Genomic DNA, 5899 nt, shown 5'->3' with positions numbered 1-5899 from the left:
TACCCAGCGACTAGACGTCGCATAAGTATGAATTGGATGTCATACGGCATAACATTTAATATGTAACAACCGCTGGCCAAGGGCACTTCATGCAGAGCATATGCCACCCGTGGGTTAGTCAAGGTCCTCCTCCTCTTGCTCAGAAACTAAGGTTTTCCTTCTCTTTTCTCTTTAACGACATTGTTTTAACCATTTCTTTTCAGAAATTTCAGCTTGGCGCAGTCTGAAAGATCGAGCCGGTAAGAATAGTTCCCGAACTCTTTTTCACTTGAAATTTTTTATGGTAGAACCCTAACTCATAGTACTTGATGTTCATAAAAAGTTTTGGTCATCTAGGTTCACGAATTTACACAGAAAATTCCCTTTTTGCCCTTGGCAGTGTGCTGTCCGGATTTTTCTTCTCTCTGGACCAGTTTTGGAAAATAATTTTGAAACCACACTTATACTACTCCAAAAATTATGACATTTTTATGGTAGCATCTACACGTATAGAACTACATGTATAAAAAAAATTGGATCAAAATACCTTACCGATTTTTCCCAGAAATTCACGGAAGTTACTGCCAGAGACTAGTTAAATTTCTTGTCAATATTTTCACAAGTGTAAGCCTATATGGCATAAGTATAATTTATACATACACCTTATATACACCATATACAAGCAACTTATACTAAACATTTTTACTAAATTTCACCAAGTCACAATCAACCATCAATTATTCAAATTTGAGCAATCTAGTCCAACTTAAGGGAACTCCTTACCTCCAAAGTAGTTAATATTGTCTTAAAGATGCTTTTGGTGGATTTTCCCCAATTCCTTCTTGAAACCCTAGCTCCCAATTCATCATCATAACAACAAGATTCAAGAAATCAAGACTTAGATTCTTAAACTAGGAAAGGAAATAAAGCTATCTACCGAATAAAATTAAAGTTTTACCGAATCTTTGATGAAGATGTGAAGAAGGATTGGTTATGGAGTTCTTAAGACTTGAGGTTGAAGATGAAGAAAATTCCCTCCTTTTCCTCTCCCTTGTTTCGGCCAAATGGGGAAAATGAAGACCAAAACTTCATTTCCCACTTATATAATAATATTTAGGGGTGGATTAAAGTGACAAGTGTCACAATCCTAGAAATCTTGGAAACAATATCTTAACATGGACTGTTTGGGGTTAAAACAGATGAAATAATATCTTAACATGGACTGTTTGGGGTTAAAACAGATGAAATTTTGGTAGGAAATAATTTAAATAGAATATTCTTGAAACTAAAATTGGTAGGAAATAATTTAAATAGAATATTCTTGAAACTAAAATTTTTAGGAAATAATTTAAATAGAATATTCTTGAAACTAAAATTTTATTCCAGTCAAAAGCTCCAATTTGGGCTAGGTTCGGTACACCGCAGAATCTTCGCCATGTACGATCAAAAATAAATTTTTGCTGCTATGGGCTAATTTAATTCAATAGGAAATTCAAAAATAATGGTATGGTGTCTAGAAATCCCTTTTCTAGGACAAACGAGTCCAAATACTAGTTCCTAAATTTAATTTATTTTTTTTTTTTTACGGTTCGTGACCGGCACGAACGATCACAGCTTGATAACAACTATATTTCCTTATAAAAATCCTTTTGACGCATCGGTCACTCATCTCAGGTATGTCTTAGCTTAAAACATATTTCTCGAACCTTAATCTGATCCGGAAATGACGAGGGGTTACAGTATTCATCTGTGACATCTAGATGCCTGTAGTTCCTGTAGGCTTCCCCCACGAACTCACCATCAATTACTCCATCTTTCCACCAGGCAATGCATTCTTCTGGAGACATATTGCTGTGTGTAGATATCCCAGTGATTTTCAGAAGCTTGAATATCTCCAGAGTCAGAATTTGTTCAGTGTCTTCTCTGTTCCCAAACTTAAAGTTTGTCATGAGAAGATCTATCTTCCTTTCTTCTTCTGACTGTCGTTCTTGTCTTTTTCTTCTTCTTTCTCTGTCCTCTTCTCTCCTTCTCTCCATTTCCAGTGTACGCTGGACCCTTAGGTTTTCTGCCTGTTTAGCATCCTCCACTGCTTTGCTCATGATTCTTGGTATTTTTGGAGGTGGTCCAGCTGGTTCACTTGCTGCCCTTTTCTTGCCCTGGACCCTTAGGTTTTCTGCCTGTTTAGCATCCTCCACTGCTTTGCTCATGATTCTTGGTATTTTTGGAGGTGGTCCAGCTGGTTCACTTGCTGCCCTTTTCTTGCCCGTTGTTTCCCCCTTCTTTTTCTCTTTCTTTTCCCCCTTGTTGGCATCATCAGCACGGGAGAGGAGGATGGACATACCTTCGAAGATTGCTTGAAGTTGGGCAGGCACTTGGTTCGACAGGTCATCGAGTATGGCCTTCATCACATCCTGTCGAAGTTCACTGGAACATTGGAAGGCTCAAAGCTCTGCTCGCATCTCGGCTAATTCAGCCCTCGCACTTGCAGCCTCTGCTCGAGCTACAGCGGCTTCATCAGTGGCTTTCCGTGCTGCATCCTCGGCCCATATTGCCTGTTCGAGAAGTTCAGCATGACGGCCTTGGGATTCACTTGTGCCAGCAGCAGGCATTGCAGCATTGCGGACCACAGCGAGTATTCTTTCGAGCTGAGCCATCTTCTGAGATTGATCAGCCATGAATTGACGCATTTCGCCAATGAAGATTTCTTCGGCCTGTTGATCATAGTCAGAAGTAGGAGATGATGATCGAGATGTACCTTTTGTCGGAGGGGACTTGGGTGCTTCCAGATTTCCACCCATGACTTGCAGATGCGAGTCCACCTCTCGATTTATTGTCTGAGGATCCACAGGGACACAGGGTTCAGAGCTCGAAGGTAGCTCCATGTCAGGCGCTTCCCGGTTTCCACCTGAGGGATGGATCACTTCTTGCTCCTCACCTCTCGAACCTGGAGCCTCAGCTTCAGCGACTGTGGAGATAGGGTCAGCCAGAGAGGGTTCTTCGGTATTGGACGCTTCCCTGTTTTCATCCAATAGAGGTTCCCCCTTAGCATCACCTCTCGAATCAGTGCTGGGAACTGTGTCATCTGCTGGTGAGGTTGGAGACGTAGTGTCGACAGGTGCTTCTTGGTTTCCACCTTCGATGTTATCATCAGTACTCCTCGAACCAGCAGGACTTGGGGCATTCTGCTCAAGTTGCTCATTGTGTTGCTCTTCGGTCTGCTCCGATGAGTCTGGATGATGATTATTTCAGGAGCAGTAGTAAAATCTGGCAGTGTGAGCAACGGAACTTCACCCTCTCGAATTATCTGTGCTTCATCTATAGTGTTCGAGGGTGTGGACGCGGGTGGTGGCAAAAGTAGAACGGTGTTGGGTGCCACTTGAAGTGCTTCAGAGGTCTCGGATTCACCTCTCGAAGCTTCTACCTGTTCGTCCAGAGCAGAGTTGCTGACTTGGGACAGTGGGATTGCGGCTGTTGCGATATCATCGTGAGCAACCCCAGAGGTCTCTCCTGGACCTCTCGTGAACTCAACGTTCTGTCCNGTGTTTCGTGGGCAAGATCCATCAGTTGTTGAGCTGGGATCTCGGAGATGCCCAACCACTGGAGTGCAAACTGCTCTTCTGCCTCCATTTCAGCTGCTTGACTCATCAATTGAGTGAAAGAACTGGTTCTCCAGTTGATCCACCTGATCACCCTGGAGAAGTCATCAAGAGTGGGTGCTTCCATTGCCAACTGAGTGGAAACTTCTTCATATAAGTCATCCCGCCCATCAGAGATGATTTCAGTGGCAGAGATTGCTTCGTCTATCTGAGCCGTGATCTCTCGACTATGCTCCAAGAGATCATCTCCCATCCTGATTGTGTAGTCTGTCTCTCGAACCATCTCACGTGGTTCTTCTGCACCCCCTTGTACTGGATCACTGATCCCAGTACCTTCAACCTCTCGAGCCATCTCTCGAGATAAACCAACAGAGTTAACATCTCCTTCAGCATCATCACCAGCGTACAGACCGACAGAGAAGGCTGCTGACAGGGACCTGGTAGGGGACACTCTCTCAACCTCAGTGGCCAGTGTAGCCTGAGGTTCCCCCTGGGCTTGTGCCCTGTCCTCAAACGGTACTTGAACAACAGAGGGTGTTACCTCTTGGATCTGGGTGACAACAGCAGTTTTCGTTTTCCTAACCCTCTTTGGCAGATGAACCCTTTGTATCAGTACATCGAGAGGTTCATCATCAGAATTCTTTTCCTCGGTTTGGGCTTTCCTTTTGCCCCTTCCTTTTGGCTGTGAGGGAGAAGGTGCAGCCTTAACACCTTTAGTTTTGGGGACTAGAGATTTCGTCCTACCCATATAGGTATTTCGATGAATCTCTTTTCCCTCCCTCAGTTCGAAGCCCTTCAGGCTTAGGAGAAATTGCACAACAAAGCCGAAACCAACCTTTTTACTGATCGACAGGTTGGCGTTGGAGACTGAGCGCATCACTTGCTGTTGGAGGAAGTTGAAGATAATATGTGCCCAGTCCAGCTTGTTGTTGTTCCAAATGGCATGGAGGATTTTGAGGAGGTCTAGACTAACCTCGTCAGTTCCGGACACCTTGCCGAGCACAAACTTCATGATTAGGTCGGCAGCGAGAGCAAACCTCTCCTTTAGGTGGTACTTGCGGAGGGCAGAGGATGCTCTGGGTGGTGCAGTCGCTAGTCGGATTTTCTCCCAGAAGGCTTGCTTGTCCAAGTCGTAATCCGATAGATGCTTGACTGCTTCCTCCGGTGACGCGAAATCAAATGCCGCTCTGAGGTCACCTACAGATGTTGTGATGGGAAAATCATTAAAGCGGCTTTCGATTTTACCCTTCGTAACCTTGGCATTTGCGAACCATTCTGTGAAGTCGAGGGGGTGAACGGTCCCGTAGTCGTGCGTCATGTATTTCATCAGTCCTGCTTTCTCAAACTTCTTCAGGACTTTTTCCGCCATTTTTGGATTAGGGGAGTTGGTGATGAAGCCGTTTCTGTCAAGGATACTCCCCGCCTTGACTTGTTTGATCTGAGAGCGAATGTGTAGCAACTCCCTCTGATATGCGTCGGAAGATGAGGTTGAAGTAGAGGATTCGGACGCCATTGATGAAGGTTAGATGTTTTGGAGGGAATGTGTACTGCGTTTAGTATTTGGGGATTTTGGGTAAACGGTTTTAGCTTGAATCCGGGTAAAGAAGAAGGATTTGGCTTTTATATCGTGTGGATTCGGGTTGGATATATGGGTAGGGTTGAGAGCTTGACCCAAGGAAGGATACCGGTTTTCTTTAAGGAAGTAAAAGGTCAGAGATACCCCTAGTAACGGTCAGCGTATATGAAAAATAAGGGTATTTTTGGTAAATTAACAGAGCGGTTTTAGATTCAGGATAGTGGGGTAATAAAGAAAAGTAACTATATGATCATGCTCCCACTAATCAAGATAACTCCCTTAAGTGCGGAAAACCGCCAGTAACCGATGACCACGTGGCTAGCATTAATATCCAAAGTTAGCCGTTTCCTTCATGTATTCGTTGAACTTATCGGATTCACTTCTCGAAGGTGAAGTGTCTTCCACATGAGTTTAAGGATCTTCCCCCTGAGTGATTGATCCCTAAACCTCCTTATTCCTCCGTCTTGATCTGGTTAAGGATCTTCCCCCTGAGTGATTGATCCCTAACCCTCCTTATTCCTCCGTTCAGAGATATCAGTTTGTTATCTTTCGAAGTGACCTCTCGAACTACCCTTCTTCGAGACATAACGTATATAGACAAACTGATCGGGTGACCTCTCGAACTGCCTTTCGAACACAGATTGCGAGAGAAACAAGTTTGATTCATCTAAAAGATATCACTTGGAACATATCTTCTGTGTAACTCCAAAGCTGCCATAAAGTTGATGAAACCGCCCCTATCCTATTA

This window comes from Ipomoea triloba, chromosome 15 (genome assembly GCF_003576645.1).
Source record: "Ipomoea triloba cultivar NCNSP0323 chromosome 15, ASM357664v1".
NCBI lineage: Eukaryota > Viridiplantae > Streptophyta > Magnoliopsida > Solanales > Convolvulaceae > Ipomoea > Ipomoea triloba.
Note: the sequence above shows the minus strand (reverse complement) of the source record.